The sequence below is a fragment of the Canis lupus genome, chromosome 17 (genome assembly GCF_011100685.1).
Source record: "Canis lupus familiaris isolate Mischka breed German Shepherd chromosome 17, alternate assembly UU_Cfam_GSD_1.0, whole genome shotgun sequence".
Lineage (NCBI taxonomy): Eukaryota > Metazoa > Chordata > Mammalia > Carnivora > Canidae > Canis > Canis lupus.
Window position 1 is genome coordinate 4,566,196 of NC_049238.1, and position 24,907 is coordinate 4,591,102.

At 51.1% G+C, this 24,907-nt stretch overlaps 1 protein-coding gene and 1 non-coding gene across 3 annotated transcripts in view; both read left to right on the top strand.

Moving 5' to 3' along the window:
- Window positions 1-24,907, top strand: part of RNF144A (ring finger protein 144A) — a 115,701-nt gene that overhangs the window by 31,617 nt on the left and 59,177 nt on the right. The window lies entirely within an intron of this gene.
- Window positions 13,682-13,790, top strand: LOC119864080. The gene has a single exon (XR_005372863.1). It is a non-coding gene; the product is annotated as a U6 spliceosomal RNA (small nuclear RNA).

Genomic DNA, 24,907 nt, shown 5'->3' on the forward strand with positions numbered 1-24,907 from the left:
AAGACATGTCTTCAAAAAAAAAAAAAGAAAACAAAAAACAAAAAACATGTCTTCAGCCTTAGTGCACTGTTTTGATGCACTTCCCAGAAGTTGGGCCTTGAGTGATTGATGATTAATGTCTTGGTAATTCGTTTTCTTAGGGATCAGGTGGTTTCCCAAGCTTTTCTTTGGTAGGAAGATCCAGTGATGAAACTGTTGGCCGATCACTAAAACAAGCTTTTATTTTATAATTATTTTTGCACTTTATTATTATTATTCTTTGCACCTCTTCCACATGATTTTGGCATATATGTGGAAGAGGTGCCAAAAATTGAGTTTCACTTTTATATACACCATCTGTTCTCAGGTATGTACTTAATGTTCAAAATTATCCTGAACGGGTGCTTCATGGGCACCTGAAGATCTCTTGAGCCCCGGTGGTAACCGTGCCCAGCTGTGGCAGGGGCCGTATATATTGAAATCTAACGAGTTACTTGCAGAGTTTAGGACTACCACTGTGAAGACCACGAATGGGCAGGGTTGGTGTATAGGGGAGGAGGGGTGCTAGTGGGCTTTGGGCATCTGTCCCCAGAAGGGATGGCCACACAAGGTGTCCACACAGTACTGTGCCATTTTGTTCTGGATCCTCTTTGTCCAGTCCAAGTGCAACACCATGGTATAAGCTGACGTGAACACCAGAGGACAGAACCTTATCACCCTCCCCACCCCCCACTCCCGCCCCTAGGCAGGAAAATCAAAGGCAACATAGGGTTTTGAAAGATTGGAACGGAGAGCATTCTGTGATTTCTTCACCGGATGAGTAAGTGAATGTGAAGATTAACAAGAAACAGGATGTTTTGTATGTAAATTATTTCAAGATGGGGAAGAAGTCATATTTCATAATCTTTGAAGAGGGTGCTAGCCTGGAGAAGGCATTTCGCAATACTTTTTAAATAAAGGAATCAAAAAAGCTTCCAGTAGACTAGAGAATAAATCCAAAGTGCCTGGTCTGAGGAAGATTCTTGTTCCGTTGTAGGACAGGATGTGAAGGCCGGCCTCTAAACTAAGGATTATGAAATCATGGATGTTAAGAGCTGGTATTGGAGTTGAATGTGGACTTCTGGAGCCTAGAGCTGCGTCTCTAGGGGTGGAGATGGAGGCGTGGGGAGCCTGTGGATATCATCCAGGCCTTCTTCCATTCAGAGATCTGGCCACCAGCTCAGCTAGACCATCCATGCTCTCTTTAAATTTATTGATGGTGATGCGACAGTGGTCTTTTTTTTTTTTTTTTTAAGATTTTATTTATTTATTCATGAGAGACACAGAGAGAGAGAGGCAGAGACACAGGCAGAGGGAGAAGCAGGTTCCCTGTGAGGAGCCGGATGCAGGACTTGATCCCAAGACCCGGGGTCACGACCTGAGCTGAAGGCAGATGCTCAACCACTGCGAGACCCAGGTGCCCAACGGTGTTCTTTCTGAATCCCTCCAGGATCTGTCTTTGCTCTTAATCTCAGACTTTGAGTTTTCAGAGTTTACCAGGTAAGCTGGCTACTTACTTTTAAAATAAATACACACACATAGTAAAATCATTAAAACTATAGAGAGGATATTAAATACCAGTTTAAAAATGCCTATGCCTGTTTTCCCCAGAGAAAACCAGTATGAATTTTTTTTTTATTTACCCATCTAGAAAAATTTAGTGCTCATGAGAAGATACCTTTTTATTTTTATTTTGAAGATTTATTTATTTTGAAGATGTATTTATTTATTAATTTTAAAGAGAGAGAGCAGAGCGAGCAGGCGGTGGGAGGGGCAGAGGGAGAGAGACTCCTGAAGCAGACTCTCATCTGGGTACGGATCTGGTGCAGGGTTCCATCCCAAGGTCCCCAAGATCATGACCTGAGCTGAAATCAAGAGGTGGCCACTTAACCGACTGAGGCACCCAGGTGCCCCAGAAGATAACTCTTTTAAAATCTAAACCAGATAAGCCATTGGACTGTTCCAAAGAGGACTTTTAAAGAAACGTCGGGCAGCACGTGATACCTAGGACTCCCCATGTATGTGTGTCACGAAGCACAAGTCCTGAACATCCATGAGCCGGTCTCTTCCCTAAAGTCATTATCCACCCAGGGGGCATCCCTGGGAACGTTCCCCACCCCGTCTGGTCTGACTGCCCTCACGTCCCACCCTCCCCTGCAGCACCTTCTCATCCCCCATCACTGGTTCAGGTGGTCTCTGTCTCTCCCTAAACTGTATAGAATTTTACTCTTAGAAATGGGGTCAGGCTGTGAGTAGACCGGTGTGCTCCGTGCTCCATTTCTACAATTTGACCATGTTGCTGTGTGTGGCTGTACGTATTCGTCTACCCCTTACAGAACAGGAGATGATGTGACCCCGAGCAATCCGTGGTCTTCCTGCCAGTGGATGCTGGGTGAGCTTTGCTGTATTATTGGCATAAAACATTCTGCTTTTGCTATTTTGGCAAAAGCTATTTTGCTATTCTTGTTTCTTCTCGATTATCTACTTAGGAGGAGCCTCTGGGCCTGAAGAAAGGCTAATTCATGATCAACCTTACAAGAAAATGTAGGGATTTGGGAAGCAGTTACACCAGTTTGCATTGTCACCAACAGTGAACGGGTTTCTTGTGAGATCCACGCTTGTCTTATCCCAACACCTGGTGTTCTTAGGCTTCTAGTTTTTGCAAAGTTAACAGTAAAGCGAGCGTAGTGTGTCCAGGGTACTGAGCTTTCTGCATGCTTCATCACCACCTTGTCCTCTGTTGTAAAAAGACCTTTCCTCTCCTTCCTTTGGTCTCGTTTTCTGTTGAATTGGGTGTGTTCTCATTGATTTGAAACCTTCTTAAAATGTTCTGAAGACTAATGTTGTTGGCTTCATATGTTAAAATATCACTTCCCAGCCTGTGCCATATATTTTCACAAGGTGTCTTTTGATGAAAAGATTTTCTGGATTTTAGGGTATTTAGTGTGTCATCCTTGCCCATTTATAGTAGGGCCTTTCATTTTCATTGTAAGATGCACTTCTGCATCCTGAGGTCAGAAGTTACTTTTATATTTTCCTTTTCCAGTTTTAACATTATGTGGAGTTTATTTTGGTGTGTGATGTAGGAATCCAATATGATTTTTGTCCATAGGAAAAATAATTTACCCAGCACCATCTACCAAATAATACTTTTTTTCCAGCTGATCTGAAATACATGTTCTGTAATGTGTTCAGTTTTTATATGTGCATGGGTTTGTTTCTGTGTCTTCTCCATTTATTGTTTGTTAATTTGCCTACCTCTGTATCACTGCAACATGCTATTTTTAAAAATTATTTAATTTAGTTAATTTATTTGAGAAAGAGAGCACAAGCAGAGGGAGGGGTAGGGGGAGAGGGAGAAGCAGACTCTCCATGGAGCAGGGAGCCTGATGTGGGACTTGATCCCAGGACCCTGAGATCACGACCTGAGCTGGAGGCAGATGCTTCACTGACCAAGACACCCAGGCACCCCATCATGCTCTTAATTATTGTAGCTCTCTTTTAAGACTTGATATTTGGCCCTCTCACCTTATTCCTCTAATTCATTGGTATTTGGCTGTACTCAGGCTTTGGCCTTCTGTAGAAATTTTAAAGTTAATTTATGAAACAACAACACCCCAATTATAAGAGTAAAACCTGTTGGGCATCTGCTTGAATTGCATTAATTCTATACGTCTGTTTAGAAAGAATTTACCCTTTTTTATATTGAGTCCTATTTATGAACATTGTATCATTGTCTATGTTTGTCTTCACAAATGTTTTTTGGTAGTTCTATACTTTTCTGTGTGCTGTCCTAGGTACATGCATGTTGCATGTGTTCATTTGCTCCTAGGCACCTTAGTTTGGATGCTTTTGGAGATGGCATCTTTGCTGGGGTATAAAAATGTCATTGACATTTGTATGTTGAGCTTGCATTTAGCCACTCTCCCAAGCCTTCAGTATTTCTAATATTTTGTCCGTAGATATCTCCTTATATAAAAAGTCATGTGTGACTAAATAAAGTATTGGTTATTCCTTTTCAATTTGCCTGTTTTCTTATCTTCCTGTTTGAGTTTGGGCCCTTACTACAATATTACATTGAAGTAATGGAAGATGTCCTTTCCTTGCCTTTGATTTCTAAAATGAATGTTCTAATTTGATTAAAAGTGATGTTACTGTTGCTTTTTTTTTTTTTTTTTTTAATGTTCCCTATTAGGTTAAGGAAGTTCCCTTATGTTTCTGTTTTGCAGAGTTGTGTCTTATGTTTTTGATCATACATGCATATTGAGTTTTATAAAAGGCTGTTCTGCATCTGTTAGGATGACCTTATGGTTTCTACTGTTTTCCTCTTACTGTGTTAGAGTAAATGTATTATTCCAATGGTAAACTCTCTTGTATTCCTAGGGTAAATCTAGCTAGTTCAACCTTATGGATTTTTCCCCACTAATGCAATTCTGATACACATCTGGATTCTATTTGGTCTTACTTTGTTTAATTTTTTTTTTCTTTACTCATGAGTCAGTTTGTCTATATTTTCCCTGACTCTAACTGCTTTTGTCTGATGTAGAAAGTTTTATTTTTTTTTTCTTTTCTTCCTATTCCTTGCATGATTTGAATTATCTGCTCTTGAAATTTTGGTAGTGTTCAGCTGAAGACCAGATCTAGTGCTTTCCTTGTTGGAAGATTTCTATCTGCTCAAGTTTTTTTTTTTTTTTTTTTTTTTTTTAGGGTTTATAAAATTATTTGAACTCCTTTTTGAGCCAGTTTTCTTAAATTATATTTTTCTAGGAGTATATTTAATATTCCCTATTTTCAACTTAAAATCAGTACAAAATTATTCATTCACTTTTAAGTCTCTGCTATTTGTGTTTCATTACAAATATCATTTATTGGGCCACATCTGTTTTTTTTTTTCTTGACCAACTTGCCAAAGAGTTCATTTTTATTTTAAAAGCAAAATACCTTTGCCTTTGTTGACTCTATTTTAACCTTGTGTTTTACTTTTATCTCTAACAGGTATTTCCTTCTACTCTGTTTATTCTATAGTTGCTTTCCTGAATTACTAAGCTTCAGACAGCTCAATAATTTTTAGTCTTCTTTTTAATATTAATGAAGCATTTAAGATGATGAATTTCCCTCTCTGTACTGCTTTAATGCCATCTTAACTTTTGTTAAATAATATTCTCATCATTGTTCTGTACTTTCTTCTAAGCCCATGAATTATTAAGCCTTTGACAGTTTTCAAAGTTGGGGGCTCTTCATTATTGACGGTGGTCTTGACTGCATTGATGTGAGATGGTCCATGTGATAATACCACTATTTGAAATTTGAGGAGTCATTTTTTATGACCCTGTGTGTTGTTCGGTTTTCTGAATGTTCCGTGTAGTTTTGTGAAGTTTGTGAATTTGTAGTTTGCTGATTCTAAGATTTACATGTTTATTAAATTTAGATTAATAGTGCTTTTTCTGTCTTCCATATTTTTACAAATTTTGTATGTGCGTTATATTAGGTTATAATGAATTTTCCCTTGGATGGTGTATATGCCATTTTTGTCAGTAACTATATCAATTTTGCTTTTTATATTTTGTAGCTATTCGATGTATACAAATTTAGAATTATTCTAGCTTAATAATGAAGTGGACTTGTGGTGTTGTGTAGTTACTTTCTTTTTTCTAGTTAGGCTTTTTGTTTTAAATTCTAATTTTTCCAATAACTTTCTTTTGGTTAGCATTTCCCTGTTTCACCTTTCTCTGTCCTTTGACTTCCAATCTTTCCAGTTTCTCAAGATTTGATGTATCTTCCTCTCTTTGTACAATTCAGTTTTATCATTTCTTTGTTTCAGCTGTCAAGCTTAATCCATCTATTTCTTATGATCTTTAGTATATTTGGATTTTATCTCCCAAACTATTTTTATACTCTTTTCTTACTTTCCTTTTAAGTGCATGTTCATGTCTTTGTATTCTTACTGCATCTTTTCCTTTTATAATTTGGCAGTTATACATTCTGTTTCTTTTATCTTAGTGGATACTGCTGAAATTTTACCATATACTATACATAAAGTCTAAGATAATTATCTTAGACTCGGTCTAAGATAAACTCTTTAAACTCCTCGGTCTTTAAAATGCACAAACCTTTAGAACACCGTGATTGACTTAGACTTATAAGCTATGTGTGCTTTTTTTGTTGTTTTGCTTTGTTTTAATATTCTAACTGGGCTTTGGTTATTTTCCAGTGTGAGAGACCATTATAGAATCTAATTCATCATATTGAGAGGAGTAGCTGTTTCTTATTTTTGTTTTAAAGTAATTACGTCTTTGTTGCTACTAAAGGTATAGTCTCTGGGGTCCTAAAGCCATTTCAGTATTGGGAGTATCCCAGGGGGTGCTAACCCTTCTGCTGCAGGAAGGTTTTCATGACTCCTGTGTAGATTGTCAGTGGAGTGTGTGCAACAAATATTAGTGTAAACACGTATTTATTGGTCAGTTTGGACTAGGTGGATGATCCAGATCTAAACTGCATGTAAAGAGAGCTCTGCTCCTTCATATACTTTGCAAACATAAAGAAAGAACGTAACAGCATTAAAATTATTATCAGCAAGGTATTGTAGATTTTTGTAATTCTATAATTTGATTTTACATTTATTTCTTAATAGTGTATCAACATGTATAAGGAGACTCACACCATTACCGCCCACAAACTAAAAGGCCAATAGTCTCTCTCCCTCTCTCTCTCTCTATATATATATATTTTTTTTTTTTTTCTTTTTTTTAGGAAACCTCTTTGTCCCATGTTTTTCTCAGGGACTTAAAATTCTGGTACACATCAGAGTTTCATTATTAAATGTGTTTATTAGGTGTCTGTGGCACTATGCCAGACCCTATTAGGGTCAGATCAGATGTGCCTTTTCTCCTGAATGTTTCATTGTATGGCAACACCCATGTGTCTGGTTATAGAATTGTAGGACGTTCAGCTCAAAGGAGATGATGGAACTCTGCGCTACAGTGGTTTACAAAACTTGTTTTGGGGAGGTGGTGGTGCAGTGGCCCTTTCTTCAAATCAGTCTCACGAAAGGCCAATGTCTTAATAAGTGGAAATAAAGGGCAGAGCAGACTCAGGGTGGAACAAGCTCGGGACACCTGTAGCCCACACTAAGGGTGCTTGGCCTTGGCCTCCAGGGAAAGCCAGGGAGCTGCAGAGCCCACCAGCACTCCTTTGCATTAACCCCTATATTTCATCAGAAGAGAAGCTGGAAGCTCCAAAGGGGCCCTGGGTTGGCTGGTGGCTGGGCCAGAGTCCATGTCTTCATGGCCCCTTCTGGGCCCCTGCAGCCACCAGCTCCTTCCCACAACCAGGTAGAGTTGCTGCTCCACGTGGAGCCGACAAGGACATGATTTACACATTTCCACTTTGAATTATTTCTTCAAATCCGGGTCATGTCTGTCTAGGTCCTTTGCTTGCGTGACCCCAGTTTTCCAGCCAGACTTGCAGTGTCTTCTAATTCCCAACCCTGGGCCTGCTGTGGGCTTCCCGGGGAGCCTGCCAGCCCAAGGAGGAGCCAGTCGAGAGTCCCGTAACAGGGACGTGGTGACAGAGAGACTGGTCTCTTCTCTTGCCTTTTGTCTGCTTCAGGCTCTTGCTTGTCTTCTCACTGCTGGTCGCAGAGGGATCCGTTCTTTCAAGCCGACAGACCACATGCTATTTCTGTGCTGTAAATTTCCAAAGCTGCTTCCCCGTCCACCTCTCCACAACCACACACTGGAATAAGCAGTGTGTTTGCAGCTATAATCAGCACACTTAAATACTAGTTAAATTCAGAGTGAGCAAAAAATCCGTACAGCTCTCGACTCCAGAAGAAGCTATAAAAATACCACGTGGCTGTGGGCCCTCTGAGACCTTCGACAATGAGGTGATCCCTCTAAACCGTTTTAAGGTTTATGGGGTGTTCCAAAATAGCCCAGATTACATGTTAAGGGGGCTCTGATTCATGGAGACTTGTGTCTGACACCAAGGAGCCTTGGCTGCCGACTGGCAGCTTCCTAGAGTCTGTCCCCCTGAGGTCAGACACACAGTCCGAGCCGATTATTTTCCTGTAAAGTCCCTGAGGACAACACCTTCCATAATCGTCCCTGTGTCCTCAGTGTCTGGTGCGGTGGTTGTGGGCGGCTGAGCTGCAGTCAGAGGTGTTCGGGGCCCCTGGCTCCCCGCCTGACGGCTCCCGTGCATGTGCCGCTGGTGCTTTCCCTGCGCCCGTGTGCACGTTCTCTCCCCTCCCCCCTCCCCGCGACCCCTGCGCAGGTGGCAGTGGACGCGGCAGCGCCCAGGCTTGCAGGGCAGCGGGGGTAGGAAGTGCCCAAGCGCGCAGGAACCCGCTCGCTCTTGGCTCCTGAGTCCGGCTCGGCTGAATGTGACGCCCAGATGCTTTCCGTTTCCCTCTTGCTCTATCCACGTAGATCCTCGCACATGCGTGTTCTGATCTCCTGGCCCCCCGGGCGCACTGCTCAGCCCCCTCAGCCTGTCATGTCTGGAAGGCTCGGTCGTGCATGGTCCGCTCCCTTACCCATTATCCGACGGCATCCACATGCTACGGAAAACGCGGGGCCATTTCCACGTTATTACTGGCTTCTCTGCCCTTAAGCTACAGAATAATTGCTCGAAAACGACAAACATGAAAGACTCTCTGCAGAACTCCTATCGGTGGCTCCCAGGGCCTCGGGGGCCAAGCGCAGACTCTGCACCTGGCCTGGCCGCCGTCTCATGCTGTCGGGGCCCTGGCCGCCACCCGGCTGGAGTCCAGGATGGTTTTTCACTGGTTACTCCCTCCCGTCTGTCACGTGTCTGCAGGAGCCCCCCCCCCCCCACTCCCCTGCACTTGCTGCCACCCCAGCCCCCATTCCTGGGCCCTGTGGTCATAGATTTCCTCAGCGGTGCAAAGCCTTGCAGGTGCTGGGCTTTGAGGGAGCACCTGAAGGTCAGGACGCACTTGGGAGTGTTTGCTGACTGAGCAAGCGGCAGTGATTCGGGTCCCCTTTTGCATCCCCTGGTAACCTGTGTGCAAAGTGTGGTTTAAGGGGAAGATTGGCAGATGGGTGGGTGCTTGATGCCGTGATGGCTCAGAGGGGCCCTGGTCCGCCTGCTGCCCACTGTGGTGTTGGCGTCCTGGCTGCACGTGCCCGATGCACCTAGTGCCGTGGACTCTGCAGGGGGGTGGTGCCCCGCGTTGTTTGTCCCCATGTTTTCCCAGGCAGGTTTGCACACTTGTATCTATGGGATTAAGTGACACTGTCATTTCTTTAAATACTGAGACTGTTGCGGCTTCTGATTCTGAACATCTTCTGAGACCCGACTCTGCAAATGCTTTAGGCAGAAGACACGTCCGTATCTGCCGTACCCCTTCTCCGGGCTTTGAACCCAGAGACACCACCGTGCAGGTGCTGTGGCCTCCTCTACCCTCCCCACTCCCCCAGCCCCCAGTCCCAGCGTGTCTGGGGTTTTGCATCCTGGTACCAGGTTCCTAGCTTCTCTTCTGGAGGCTGCAGCCAAGGCTGTCCGATCCTGGCTGTGCCCTGCGAGGCCATCACGGACTCAGGTGGGCGGTTAGGAAGGAGGAAGCGTATGGACTGCCGCAGGGCTCCTGTCACGTTGCTCTGCGAGGTGACAGATGGAAGCACACGGCCGTCTTGCGGAAGGGTTGTCACGTGCGCGGGCCGTGGGGTGCTGGAACCTGGTCCTGCTGCGCCGCGCCCCGCCCTCCCTTTGCAGCCTCACCGCTCTGGCCGGCCGCTCCCGTCCGAAGGCTGGCCAGAGGTCCAGAGAGTAAAAGGTGCTTGAAGACAGCCCCCGGCTAGCTTGCTAACTGCTGTGACAGAAGCAGTGCGGACGGACAGACCGGGGAGAGGACAGGCCTTCCTTGCTTTTCTTTCCCACCCCTTTAGCTGTCAGCCGGTTTGGAAGGAAAGAAGAGTTTTACTAGAGCAGCCTATTACAATGAAATTTCCAGACCCGAAGGGTTTAGTGGTGTGTGGACTTGCCAGCATATACCTTGAGAAAATGACCCGTGTGACCCCCTTCTGAAGCCCCTGGCGGGGGGGCCTGCAGTGCCCTGGGGAGCAGCAGGAGTCAGCCGGGCCCCCCGCCTGCAGCCACCGCGCAGCAGACTCTCTCCTGAATCGTAGGGGCGCGTTCCTGGGACTTTGATGTTCCCGAGACTTTGATGTGGCTCTTCGGTGCCAGGCCAGAGCCTCGTTGTCCACTATTCTGGGAACGTCCCGGTGGCCATCATTGACTTCCCAAAGGGTCCCGGGCTGGGCGCCGCTTCCTGGTAAGGTTGTTCCTGGACTGTGGGCAGGGGGTCGTGCGGGGCTGGGCCTGGCACGTGGGCGCCAATGCGGTGCTCCCTGTTTCTGCTGCATGAGCCTGAAGACACAGAGGTCAGAGCACTATGTGCGTGCGTGTTCCCCGCCTCCCTGGTTTGGGCTGGCGGGGCAGGTGGCGTTGCCAGACCCAAGGCCCGCGCTGAGCCTGGGGTCACCGTCCGGGTGTTTCAGACCCACGGGGTCTTGGCGCTCATGCAGGCCAGGTGCTTACAGAACGCTTTTGTTTTGGCAGCAAGACTCTTTTTTTTCCTCTTTTGTTTCCAAATCAACTGGCGCCTGTGGGCTGAGCGGGGGTAGATGACTCAGAACCCCATTCTCTGCTCCCTGAGGCTGCGGGCCGCACCAGGTACCCGCAGGAAGCCGCCCGCCTGCTGGTGTCCGAGGGCCCGGGACTACAGTGCCCCCGTCCTCCCTGCCCTCCGGCCACATGCCAGGGGTCCCCAGCCTCCACCCACATGCCCGGTCCCCAGCAGCATTTTACGAGCTCTGCTTAGTTTCCATGGACTTTGGCTCGGATGTGGCACAAGCAGCCACACCCTGGCCCCTCCTGGGAAGCACTTGCAGGGAGCCTGTGACGCGGTACCCTAACTCGGAGGGAGCGCAGTGCGTCTCCTGGAGAGGAAGTTTGAAAGCTCTGTCCCCCTCGGGGTGATGCTGACTCTGACGAGCTCGAGCCGGGGACAGGGTCCCCTGCGAGGATCTCCTGCACCCGAGGATCTCCTGTGCCTGGGCCCTGTTGGGCGCTTTGCTCGTGAAACCTGCCTTACTCCTCGCGAGGAGCGCGGACGTGGGCCTTTCCGCCTTGTTTTGGACACGAGGAGTGGAGACCCGGAGACGGCGAGCTCAGTGCCGCAGGGCGGTTGCGGGGCTGACCCCATGTCGGGTGCAGGGTGCTCGGCTCTGGATCCTGCCCTCTGTGCACGCGGTGCTGGGTGGTCCTTGCACACCAGCTCCTGTGGCCCGTGGCCAGCGCGGCTCAGCGCGGAACTCTGACATTTCTGCGTGGTGAAAGGTCAGTTCCCTCCCAACCCTTCAGGGACAGGTTGGGGAAGAGGACCTGGGTCGTGCCCAAGGTCAGGTGTCCAGGGTGTTCTGGGTGGGTTGTGAAGACCCTTGGATACAAGCTGAGGGATCTACTGGATGCCCCGGCGAAGCTCCTCAACGAGGCTTTCAGCATGTGGCTCCCAGGCATGGACCAGCAGTGTCAGCTGCCGGCCTGACCATCCTCTTAGTCCCCCAGGGCGGGACACATGACGGTCCCACCCAAGTACCCGAGACCTATCCCCAGCACACAGCACTCCCTGTGGGAGGCCAGGGCCACCGGATCCTGCAAATGCACCGTAGCGGCCCAGCTCCCGGTGAGGCTGGTGGAGTCCGTGGGAAGCATCCCAGTCAGCCTGCAGCTCCCGGGGGCCCTCCCACCCACGTCCCTGGGGCCGGGAGGCCTCGCTCTCCATGGCTGCGCCTGGGGGCTGCCGGAAGGTGGGCAAGGTAGGAAGGAAGCAGAGGGATTGACAGGAGCGGTGGGGACTGAGAACTTTTGCAAGGTAGTTTGATGGTTGATTGGAAACACAGAGACCCTGGGGTCCGTTTGCTTGCTCACGTCCCGGGGAACTGTGGCTGGAGCAGCAAGTGGGTGCCCAGGCCCCTGGGACCCCGCAGGGCTTGTCTGCCGTAGTGCCGCTCTCACGGGGGCCCACAGGGTTAGTGCTGTGTCACTTCCTCACTGCAACCCTTTGTTTCCTCACAGCACCCTCCCCCCTTGTGCCCTCACATTCTGGGATTCTAAGAATGAGTTGTTCTTTAGAAATGCACTGATTGGGATCCCTGGGTGGCGCAGCGGTTTGGCGCCTGCCTTTGGCCCAGGGCGCGATCCTGGAGACCCGGGATCGAATCCCACGTCGGGCTCCCGGTGCATGGAGCCTGCTTCTCCCTCTGCCTGTGTCTCTGCCTCTCTCTCTCTCTCTGTGTGACTATCATAAATAAATAAAGAAAAAAAAATAGAAATGCACTGATTGGGTGCCTGGGTGGCTCAGTTGGTTAAGCGTCTGCCTTTGAAAGCTCAGGTCATGATCCCAGGGTCCTGGGATCAAGTCCCGCATCGGGCTCCCTGCTCAGCAGGGCATCTGCTTCTCCCTCTGCCCCTCCCCTCTGCTCGTGCGCTCTCTCTCTCTCTCATACATAAATAAAATCTCTTAAAAAAACCCCAGAAATGCACAGATTTCCTGTAATATCTGGGAGGATATTCTATGACCGTGGAGGCCATTAAAAAACTGTGTGGAAACATGGGAGGAGAAAAAATAAACTGTGCGGTTTGGGTTTTTTGCTCATTGAAACCCTCTGATTTTATTTTCTTCTGTTCCTCCCCTGGGATGGGCTAGGATGTGCAGCGTGGACGTTTGTTCCTTTGGAAGGAGGTCTTTAAGCAGAGCCGAGTGTCTCTCTGAGGTTTCCAGAGCAACGCTTAAGAGTCTGGCTCACATTCCTATTTTTGAAAACTTAGCAAAAGTTTGCTTCTGATGCACGGAAGGCATGCCGGGAAGGGAGCCTCTGCTTTTGTTTTGTTAGAGCAGTGGAGTGGGGTGAGCCTCCCGGGGTCCCCGGATGCTACTCCATCGGGGCGACGAGAGTGGCCGGCGTGTATCCTGGACGGTGATGACTGACACGCACACAGAAAGACACTTGAGCCAATCTGGGGAGTGAAGAGAAAGCACTCGTGCCTCAGAAATGCTGGCGTGCACAGAGGTTGATGGAAGTCAGAAGCGCCGTGGGCTTGTTCAGCACATGGCATTTATTTCTTCTCTCTGCTCCCAACCTTCTCGTCCCCAGCAGGCGCAGTCATGGCCGTGACGTCTGCATGCGCGGGGTCCTGGTGTGTGCACAGGTGAGTTGTCACAGGGTCCCTGCACTGATGCCGTGTTCACGTGTGCCGGTGGTTGGTTTGTTCCCTTCAGCTGAAGGAAGGACGGGCCTGTGTGTTATTTTGAATCTGGCAGCAGAGGGATCTTGTGACGTCACTGGTCAGTGTGATGCCTTTTTTTTTTTTTTAATTTTTATTTTTATTTATTTATGATAGTCACAGAGAGAGAGAGAGAGAGAGAGAGAGAGGCAGAGACACAGGCAGAGGGAGAAGCAGGCTCCATGCAGGGAGCCCGATGCGGGACTTGATCCCGGGTCTCTAGGATCACTCCCTGGGCCAAAGGCAGGCGCTAAACCACTGAGCCACCCAGGGATCCCCTTGGTTTGTGGATTTATCATTTGTCTCCTTTATGCCTTTTGTTGTGTTTTCTCTTTTAAAACGTCATGTGATGGTGCTCGCTTCGGCAGCACAGCTACTGAGACGTTGCAACGACACAGGGAAGGTTAGCACGGCCCCGGCACAAGGACGACACGCAGAAACATCAAGGGATGCTTCTGTGGCTGGAAGAGAAATAATAAATGCTTTTCTTTTCCTACGCCTAACGTTGAGTCAGTTCACGGGTGTCTTACTGCCCCGAGTCACGTCACAGAAGGGTTGGTTGCTTTGCAGGTATTTGATTTGTGTTCAGATTGCACTTTCTTCCTTTAGCTGTACTCAGACTTTAGATGCAGCAGCGACCTGACACCGGGAAAGAACAAATTATTTTCTGACGGTTGGAGGTATTTTATTTTTGACATTGGACTCCTATGAAAGCCCATTTTCTGATTTCGGATGCTATTAACTGTTCATTTAAGTTCTGTATTAAGCACCGACGTTGCCCAAGGCCCTGTGAGTGGAGCTTTCGGGGAGCCAAAGATAGACGCCGATCTGGCCTGGAAAGAGATATTAATGTGCGGGGAGAGACGAGCTGTGTGCGGCAAGGACGCCCTTAACGTTCATTTCAGTAAACGGGGAAATAAGCGAGCCACGGCGGGGAGGGCTTGCGGTGTGCGGCTCCATGGGCTGCGCGGCTCCACGGGGCCGGGCCTCCACTTCCAGAGCACGGCCGGGACTGTTTCTCATCTCTGGGTCTGCCTGGCATCGCTTTGCTCCCCCGTAGCAACATCCTCTGACCCCGGAGGGGCCTCTTCCGTGAAGCATTCCTGGCCAGGCCCCCTGGAGATGCGGCCTCATCCAGAGATGTGGCCCGGTGGACGTAGGACTGGTTGTGTCTCTTGGCATTTTGGAAACTGTCTCTCACTCACTCTAAACACGTGTAATATTCCGTGTGAGCTCCAACCTCCTGGCTCAGTGTCCTCCTCTGTAGAGTCAGGTAGCACACACACAGCCCTTTGGACTGGGGCGGTAGCTCCACTACCTTGGCAGGTGAACTTAAACAGGTAACCTGACCACTTACTGGGCCATCAGTAACACATTACTCTTTCCCTTCTATTTTCTGGAGTTCATGATGCACTTGGGTTATTTTATCAACTCCGTGTGAGCTTCCCGAGGTGGGGTGCCCATAGCCGGTGCCCAGCCCTGGGCCTCACACACAGAAGGTATTCGGTTCATGACTGGGCGACCCCATGCTCTTCCTGTGGTTTGTGGCCTCATGAGACCAGTGCTGAATCTTTGGGGGCGGGTCTTTGAACTGTGGTAGCGTTGGCCATGGAAGAGAGACCCCCATGAACATAATGGTAATTTTATTTATTTATTTATTTATTTATTTATTTATTTATTTATTTATTTATTTAGGAGAGAGAGAGAGAGAGAGAGAGAGGTGGGGCAGGGGGAGAGGGAGAGAGAGAACCCTAAGGAGGCTCCGTGCTCAGCGCCAAGCTCAACATGGGGCTCGATCTCACAACCCTGAGGTCATGACCGAGCCAAAATAAAGAGTCAGATGCTTAGCCGATTGAGGCACCCAGGCGCCCCAACATCATGGTAATTTTAAAAGGTGGATGACTAAGGAGACCGTCCCACGCACTGGAGCAGAAGAACGAGAAGTTGACGTCGACTGGAATCAGGCTAACAAGTCCAGGAGAAGCAGTTGGACTCCTGAAATCCAGTTTCTGGGTTTGAGATGTGTGAGGACGTTTCTTTCTGGACCGTGCCCCGTGCCTTCCACAGGGACACACGGGGCTCTGGAGAGGAGGAGGGGGTCGAGGTAACATTGAGAGTTCTCCGATGATAGGAAGGTTAAGTAGCCCCAAATGCAAGCCTGACTTTTGGTTGAGCGTATGTCCACCCTCACTGGCCACACAAGGAGTTTTCGGGTCGAAATGGGTCCCGTGTTAATCTGTATAAGTGACTGTGTGGGTCCACGCAGATGCCGTCTCTTGGGGGGGCCTCTGCCCCGATGGCGGGATGAGGGGGCATCGCAAGATAAGAGGCTCAGATAGACCGAGGACCTCAATAACTTCCCTCCCTGGGCCTCCTCCCTTTCCCGTGTTTCTCTCTTCTTTCCTTCCTTCTGTCCTTTTAATCGAAGAGGAGAAGCCTTCTAGCTGGTTCACGACTCATCTAGAGGTAAAACTCAGGGTTTCTGGGTCATATGTCCTTTATGTGCAGTCGCTGGATGAGGAATGGGGGTTTTTAAAGATGAATTTAGTATAGTGTGTGCCCCCAGTTGGGAGGGGAAGGTGGGGGTGCGCAGTCTGCACATGGAAGGGAGCGGTGCCTTCGAGAGCCATCCCGCTGGGAGCCGTGCTAGGAACTGGTGGCTCGAGTGTCGTCTTCTCCTCACGTACCGCCGGGCCCCGTGACCAGCCCGCGGGCAGAGCTGTAGAAGAGCTAGTGAGGTGGCCCGGACGAGAGCCAATGCAGGAGGCCCAGAGATGGGAAGGGACACGCAGGAAAACGAACAGCCGGAGAGCACGTCGCCCTCGGGTCTGAATTCTCCTTCTGTGGAATCCTCGTCCTGTGGTTTGAGGTCCAGGAGGCCGTGAGGAGTCGGTGCAGAGGTTGGAGACCGTGGAGGCAGGGGTCCTGCTGCAGCTTCTGCAGGACGCTTCCCGTGGGGTGGCGTGGACACCAGTTTCCCTCAGCTCAGCGGGCCGGGGGCTGCCAGGATGGAGCATCGCGAGGAGCGTGAGACACTCTGCACGCAGAGTTTGTGGTGTGGCCACGGGGGGACATGGACGCGTCCCTGGTCACTGCAAGGGGGTGCGTCGGAGGTAGTGGTGCAAGGCTGAGCTGCTCAGTGGTGTCTGCAGGGCCACGATCGCAGGGCCAGTGGACGTGCCGGGTCAGCAGGGCCCCAGGCCCCCTCCTGCATGGAGACTGTTTTTCTCAATTACCCAGTTATAGAAAAGTCTGTATATTTAGGACTTTAATGAGCTTGGGGGACCCTACAAGGGGGTGGGTCCCTCTTACATTGTTGGACACAGATGTAACCTTCTCACGCAGAGAGCAGGTGCATGTGGATGTGACTTCACTGGAGGCGTAGAGGGGACGGCCAGTGGCTCTCAGTTCTGGAAAGCGTTACAGGGTTATGTCCTCAGGACTCCACAGATGAAGCCATTTCCCTGTCATTTTCCAGGTAAACAGCACTTTTTTTCGGTGATTTTGTCATCTTAAAAGGAAGTCTCCATTTTAACAACCAGTATACATTCACTGGGGGTTTCATTTATCGTTTCCCATTTTTTAAACAGGATCTGCGTCTTAGTTTCGAGAGAGTTAAGCGTTTCGCGTTATGTATTTATTTATTTTTATCCTATTTAGTTTTTTAAAGATTTTATTTGTGTATTTGACAGAGTGTGTGTGAGTGAGTACAAGCAGGGGCAGAGGCAGAGGGAGAGCAGGGAGCCTGACGAAGGACCCTGGGATCATGACCTGAGCCCACGGCAGACGCTGAAACTACTGAGCCACCTGGGTGCCCCTTTAGTGTCTTATTTAAAAAGAAAGAAAGGGGCAGCCCTGGTGGCTCATTGTTTTAGCGTCTGCCGTTGGCCCAGGTTGTGATTCTGGAGTCCCGAGATCGAGTCCCATGTCGGGCTCCCTGCATGGAGCCTGCTTCTCCCTCCGCCTGTGTCTCTCCCTGTGTGTGTGTGTGTGTGTGTGTGTGTGTGTGTGTGTGTGTGTGTGAGATGAATAAATGAATAAATGAATAAAATCTTTAAAAAAAATAGGAAGAAAGAAAGAAAGAGGAAAACACCCCAAACACCACAATCACACCTTTGGTCCTAGAGGAGGCATTCGCTCAGTAAACAATTGTGTGCCCCATCCTGTGAGGCACCGTCTTTGCCTCATTTCCTAAGTCCTATACTTAGTAAGAAAAAGGGGTGATTTGGTCGACCACGTGAGTCTCATCAGGACACATCGGCCGGGGCTGCTCTGGAAGATTTTACCGTTGGGGTTTTGCCCCACATGGTGGATGTTGTCTTCTCAGGATGCAGAAACCAAAACAGCGTCGCATGCAGACTGGCTGGTCGGCAGGACCGGCCCTGCCTTCCCAGAACCTGCGGGCCTGTGCTTTGAGGTTTGTTTTGGGAGAAGGACAAATTGCCACTGTTGAAATCCCCAATCACCAAAATATCCCTGACAGCCTATTATAAAAAGAACATTTTAAGGTAGAGGTTAATAGTAGCTCGATCCCTTTTCGGTGAGGGCCTCCCCCACCGGCATCCTGCAGTCCAGTAAACAGTGCCTTGGAAGCTGCTCCCAGGTGGCCCGAAGACCTCCATTCAGGAGAGTAATGACTGCGGGGGGGTGTTGTGTGCACAGGACACGGAGGGAGCCAGCAGTTGTTGGGCGAGCGCCTGGGCTCTGCACTTGCCTGATCCTTCAGCCGCTGGTGCCCGGATGGGCACACGGCCCAGCTCCCTGCTGCAAGCCCTGTGGCCGCACTGCCCGGGCGTTGCCACCTGGAAGCCCTCTGTTCTTGCACCTGCATGCTTCTACCCCACATAGACGCCTTTCCCCACATCGACCCTTGCATTCTTGCCTTGGTGTCTGCTAACGGGGTTGTGAGCTTTATAGCCATCTGCAAGGCATTGTGGGGACCCCTCCATCCCCGCTTCCTCCCGCATGCCCCCCGGTCACCACCCCTCGTGGTCCATTGTTTGCTCTATGGCTGGAGGCTCTGAGGGGGATGCATTCTTACCCATCGCTGTGCTTTTGGGTGGTTCTTCCTCTAATTAGAGTCGACTTTATCTGACAAATCACAAGTCAAGCTCTGAAAATGTTAGGTGAGCCACGTCATTCCTCATCCACAGAGGGGTGCAGCTCCTTGTTACCTTCCACAGGAAGTCTTCCTGGAAGCATCAGGCTTGGGTGTGCCTAGGTGGGAAAGGCCAGGAGCCCCACGGCCTGCCCCCCTGCACCCCCTGGCCCAGGGCCTGCACCTCCTCACCCCAGGACTTGGTCTGAGGACCCCCCCTCGGCCTGTCCCTGCAGGGGGGAGGCTGCAGGTGTGGAGATGAGACCCCAGCCCTGCCTGGAGCAGCCGCTGCAGGATGGGGTGATGATGAGCAAGGTGTGACAGTGGCCCCCCCACTCCACAGATGGGTTAGCACCCATGAACCTGCTAGAGAGCAGGCTTCACCGGCCGCCTTCCCCATCTCACTTCCCTGCAGCAATGGCTGGCCTCCAGCATCTCTTCCCAGATAATTGACTTGACTCTGTCAGCGTCGTGGGGTCTCCTTCTGGGCAAGTCAAGTCTCTTCCATAGATTTCCGTTTCTCTGTGTGTGAAATGAGGGAAAACTCGGGAGCTTTCTGGGAGAATCCGATCTGTTGAAGGACACAAACCCACCCTAAACCCCAAGCACTCATTGGGTTGCTTTTGGAATCTGTTTTGGGGGCACCTCTTTTTAGCCTTTCAGGGAACACTGATGTTTTCCAGAAATGGGTCTCTGCGTGCAGTGAGATGTCTGCATCTGTGGAGTTGGGGGACATGGTTTCCTCTCCAAAGGATTCTTAATTCTCTGGGGTGTGTTGTTCGTTGCTTTTAAATTACGTGCCCGTCCTGCTCCACCGCTGCCACCCCCCAGGGCCCTGCAGCAGTGACCTGGGGCAAGGCCGGTGCCGTGGGCCTGGACGTGTGAGGCTAAGAGCAGGGCCCGTGCAGACGGGAGACGGCCCACCCGCCCAGTCCTGCTTGCGTCCCCACGCCAGGTGCCTTCTCTTGCGGCCCCTCTTGAGCTACCTTCTGGAACCGTCTGGCTTTCCTTATTTGCATTAGAAAATACAGAAGGAGCATGTCCTCCAGGATGACTCACGAGTTCAAATATGTTGGCAGAGGACATTTGTATTTTATTTTGGTTGAAGGAGGAGGACAGTGAACATTTAGGGCACAGAAGGAAGCCGGGTCAGAATTAATGCCAGAACAAACTTCTGGTTGGCAGCGTCCAACGTAGCCAATTGCTAGTCCCATCCTCAGCCAGGGCGAACCAATGGTCTATTCTGGGAACGTGGCAAACTGGTCCAGTAATTACAGTGTGCCCGGTGGCGCTGGCAGTCCTGGGGGCCCGGGCTGGCGAGAGGACTCTTGGGCTGGAGACCCCCCTCCGCTCTGCAGGGTCAGCCTGTCCTCCTTGCCCGGGACAGACACTCCTGACAACTTGGTCACTTTCCCAGCCATACAAAACAGCAGCCGGAATTACCTGTGATTTTTTCCCCCCCACAAATCAATTGAGCCACAAGGTCTAGGGGAAAACAAAGCGACTCTTCTTCGGGACAGAGGATTCACTTTCAGAGCTGCCGCCGCCTCCGAGAACATCGGCCTCCTCAAACATCAGAACCGGCAGTGACCGCCGCCCCGCGTCCCCCCGTCAGGGAGTGAGTGGGGTTGGCAGATGTGCCTCACTCCTGCAGGTCAGATGAGGTCTCCGGCTCAGGGGCGCCGTGGCCGGGGCATCGGGCGCTGCGGGTGTCTGGCTTGCTGGGCCGTGGCGGTGGCCGTGCTGACAGCCCATCCTCAGGGACGGAGCGCCGGTCGTCAGAGCGCTGATGGAGTTCCGGCCCCGTTAGCAGTGTGTCACCTCTGCTCCCCTGTCGGGTCCTCACGACAGCACGGAGGTAATAAGCACTGCTGTGGGCTGTGGGCCCCCGAATCCACAGGTGAGTCCTTTCCCCAGGACCTCAAAATGTGCTGTTGTGTGGAGACAGGCCCCCCCTTCCGAGGGAATCGGGGAGAAACGAGGTCCCTGGGGTGGACTGTAAACCAGCATCACAGGCGTCCTCGTGAAAAGGGGACATTTGGCGACAGACACGTAAGAAGCGAAGACAGTGGGAAGAGACACAGGAGGACAGCCACCTGCGAGCCAGGGGAGGCAGGGCCTGCAACAGATTGTCCCTTAGAGCCTCCGAAGGATCCAGCCCCATGGCACACTTCAACCTCCCGAACGGCCGGACAGATAGTGAATTATTGTTTGCACCACCCGGTTGGGGGGTTCTCTGTCCCGGCAGCCCTAGCAAACCGCAGGTGTCATCCTCATTTTGTGGGTGTGGAAACCGAGGCCTGGATTGCTTCAGGGGCTTGCCCAGGTTCCCCCGGAGAGCAGGGGCTGTGGCCTGTGCGACCCAGGCCTTGTGGCTCCAGGGTCGGCGCTAGGCCACCAGGCCTGGCCTGGGAAGCGGGCGACGTGAGCCTCCTGTCTGTCAGGCCTCGGGGGCCACATTTTCTGCAGGGACTCCTCCGGTGGCCTGGTGCTCCCTGTGCTTCCTCTCATGCCCTCCTCCCTGTTTGAAGTTTTGAGCTACACTGATCGCTCCCAAAGCCTTGGCCTGCACAAAATTTAGTGCACAAAAGTGTTTCTTAATAAAGAAAACAAGCACACACCTCCAAGACCATGAAATGTGTGCCTGGAAATCACTCCCGGCTCCACCTTATTTCCCTAAACATTTTTTGTTGCCACATGTTCTTACTTGTTCTTCTTTTTTTTCTTTTTTTTAAAGATTTTATTTATTCATAGAGACACAGAGAGAGAAAGGCAGAGACCCCAGGCAGAGGGAGAAACAGGCACCATGCAGAGCCCAATGTGGGACTCGATCCCGGGTCCCCAGGATCACGCCCTGGGCTGCAGGCGGCGCTAAACCGCTGCGCCACCGGGGCTGCCCTCACCTGTTTTTCTTATCACAAAGTCGAGCACACACCCTGTAGAGTATCTGGCGAGTGTTAAAATCAGAAGCGCTGGTCCCCACTCGATCTTACTATATTGTTGCCGTCTGCTGGATTCCTGCTGCCCCTGTTGTGCTGTGCTTGTTCCAGAAGCTGGCTTGAGGTTGGCCCCAGCCCGGGAGTCACTCGGGACTCTGGGACGGCCATGCAGAGTGGTGCTCCGTCACGTTCCCTCGATTGCTGAGTCTGCGAGGCGTTGCCTTCAGCCTTCTGGTTTCTGGAGTCGGCCTGATTTCTCCGTCACCGTGAGAGCCGCGGGGGGGTGGGGGTGGCCGGGGTGGGTGGGGGCCGCCCTGATTGGGGACGGCCCATCTGGTGTGTGGGGTAGTCCTGAGCTCACCAGTGTAGGTCCCAGAACCGTCATGAAGGTTGCAGAATATAATACGGAGCAGCTTTTGTGATGGGATGGTGACTGAAACATTAATTGGGTTCTTCGGTGGGGTCTGGCTGAGGACAAGGGGGTTTCAGGATGGCCGCGTGTCTTCCCTGAGCCTGCGCTCTGGCGCACGTCCTGCCTCTGCCCATCGTTTCAGCCCCATAGAACGGTTTGCTGGGAATGGGCCGCCGGTGGTTCCTCAGGATGAGGGCAGGAGGCCCTGGGCTCTCGGTGGGGTGGCCCGGCAGCTCCAGTGATCTGGGAATTAGGAGTCCCGTCTCCTGGTTTATTCTGTGGCGACAGCGGCGGGAGTTGCTCACCTCTGAGTGATGCAGAGGATGAGGGCTGGGGCAGTAGGATTCCCGAGGCTTTTCCTCGCTCTTTGACTGTATTTTTGGCAATGGCTTAAACTCCCTCCGGATTCCCTGACCTGCACCTCCTCCTCCACCTTTGAAATGAGGCCTTGCATGATCTACTGCACACGAAGGGAGCACAGAAGAGAGACTTTCTGCCTTCCTGCTCCGCTTCCTTTGAACCGAATGCCGTTTTCTTTCTGATCTTTTCTTACTGGTTTGCAAAAGGGGCGGTTGGGGGGTGGTGAGCGGTAGCCTGGTTCAGGAGTGGTGTCCCGGGAGGGACGGCTCTCCCCTCCATGCCCACCCCCTCTTGCAGGTGAAAGCAAAGCAGCCTAGAGCCAGCGGAGCCCCCCCTTCCCTGGGAGCCTGAGCAACAGCACACCGCTGGGCAGACTCTAATTTTAACTGGTCCCCCTCCTCCTCATCGCAGGCAGGGACTGCGGCACATGCCCGCTCATCGGCGTGGCAGTTCTGCAGCAGGACTGACAGCCTGAGGGGCCGCCATGCCCCTTTGTTCGTTTGTCAGAGTCTGGGAGACAACCCCCCCAACCCCACAGCAGGGATGTTATATAACTTCTGGTGTTCACCCCCACTCATCTTCTCAAACTGCACATCTCATATGTTTGTAACCTATTTTTACCTTTAGAAGAATTTTTCGAGTGGGTTGGGTGAAGTGGAAACAGCCCCAGGTGGTTCTATGGGCTAATTGCTCTTTCTCGGAATGGAAAAGTGGGCTTGGACTCCCCTTGGCACCTCTTTCCCTTCCAGGGTGCCCCGCGTCCTGGCCCCGCTAGCTTACGGACACTGCGACCCGAGGGATCGGCTGCTTGCTGCAGATGTGTCTTGTGAGCGTGGCTGACAAGGCAGCCAGCTGTGCCTCTGCGGGGTGTCCAGCACGTTGATGCCACTGAGGCTAAGGCCCGGGCTCCCATCCTGGGCTGTGTGAGATCAGTTCTCCAGCTCACCTTACCCAGACGGGGCCCACCTTCTACCAACGGGAGTAGAATAATCCCAAAAGCACATGTTGAATGATCAGCGACAGGAGACACCACCAGCAGCAGCCCCCACGAGGCCATGAGTTACGGTTGGAGCTGTGAGACCCGCATTACCTCCGATATTTAGCACTGGAGACTTTGTGGGACTCAACATCTCAGTCTTCTTATCTATGAAGTGGGGATAAGGGTGTGCACTTCACAGCTGGTGAGAGGGTTAAGGGAAACACTTTGCATGTCATGTGGTTCAAGATGGTGCCATGGGAACCATGAGCCTTATGGGACTGGCCACAGTAGCGTGGCTTTCATGGTAATACGGCAGCTGAGCTGGGGTTCAAACCCAATGGCCTCTGATCCCAGAGACCATACGCCTTCCAGGAAGGATGTTGTCTGTGTTAGGCTCCTGTGGTGTCTTACGCTCCTTGGATAAGGAGGCTGAGCTCTTCTCTCAGAATTGCATTACCTGTTTAGCCACAGGTTGGCTGGGTCCATTCTGTGGCATGTCCTAGGCCTCTCTGAGAGTGTGGGCATAGTAAGGGTGCTGTGTGGTCATCCAACCCACAGAACAAAGCTACGGAGAGTCGGGAGCGTGAGGGCAGGTGGCCTGGCTTTGACCCTGAGAGTCTTGTAGACTTACCGCAGAGGTAAGTTGTGGGTGGGTTTCCTAGGACGCGGGGCCCATGAGATTCACAGGGGGTGCCCACGCCTGTGCTGCGGGGTCTTGGGAGATGCCACCAGGAGGCTCATGAGGGAACGACACAGATTCACCAGGTGGAGGAGGAGGAGGGTGGACGTTTGTGCCATTGGAACGGCGCCGGCGAAGGCCGCGTGTGGGAAGGCCCAGACGTCTTCAGGCAATGAGCACTAGAGCGAGTGGCCAAAATAGAATGTTCTTTCTCGATGTGGACCGGGTCCGAGTCCTGTGAGGCCGCGAGGGCTGTGCGTTGGCTGAGGATGAGGTTGTGAGATGTCTTCACAGCAGGCTCAGGCATTTTGGAACGGAAATGTAATTTAGGGGGAAAAAGAAACTTTGTGAGATGAGCTAACCATGTAGAGAAGGGGAAAGGTTGGGATGGCGGGCAGGAGTCTCACCAACCATACCTTCACCAGGGTCTGCCTCTGGTCTGTGTCAGCGGTGCACACCTGCACCTTGTGCTTTAGGATCTGTGTCTGGCTGCCTTGGTGCTACGGCAGCAGACTCTGGTAGTTGCTGCGGAGGCTGTGTGGTCCTCAAAACCCAAAATACTTACTATCTGACCCTTTGTGGATAAAATTTGTCAGCCGACGCTCTGTACCTTTCCTGGGCTGTCGGATAGTGCACTGTTCAGCAGAGGGAGGAAGGATGTAGAAAGTAGGGCTGGGTCATAATTCTGGACTCCATCGTTTCGTGGGCCGTGGTTAGTGCTCATCAGCGGGTCACAGATTGCTCCTTTACCAGCCCCTTCTCAGGTACTAATCTGTGGAAGGGGAGGGAGGAACTCACACCTGTTCTCCAGGAGCATGCGAGCCAACGAAGAGAGTCCTTACTGAGCAAGCATGTGTTTGAAGCGTGGTTCTATGCGTGGCCAGGAGCGTCACCGCCTCGTGACACCTGCTACTTTACGCCGTCTTAGCTTCATTTCAGCCCAGAGGGCAGGACTGGACCCGTCTCCGCAGCAGGCCTCCCTGCGCCCGGGACCCTCTGCCAGACACGGGATGAGGGCACCTACCTCATAAAGCTGTTGAGAGAGCAGGTGGCCGAGGAGTTCTCAATAAACAGTAGTTACATTATTATTCCTTAATTTTTATTTGAGTTA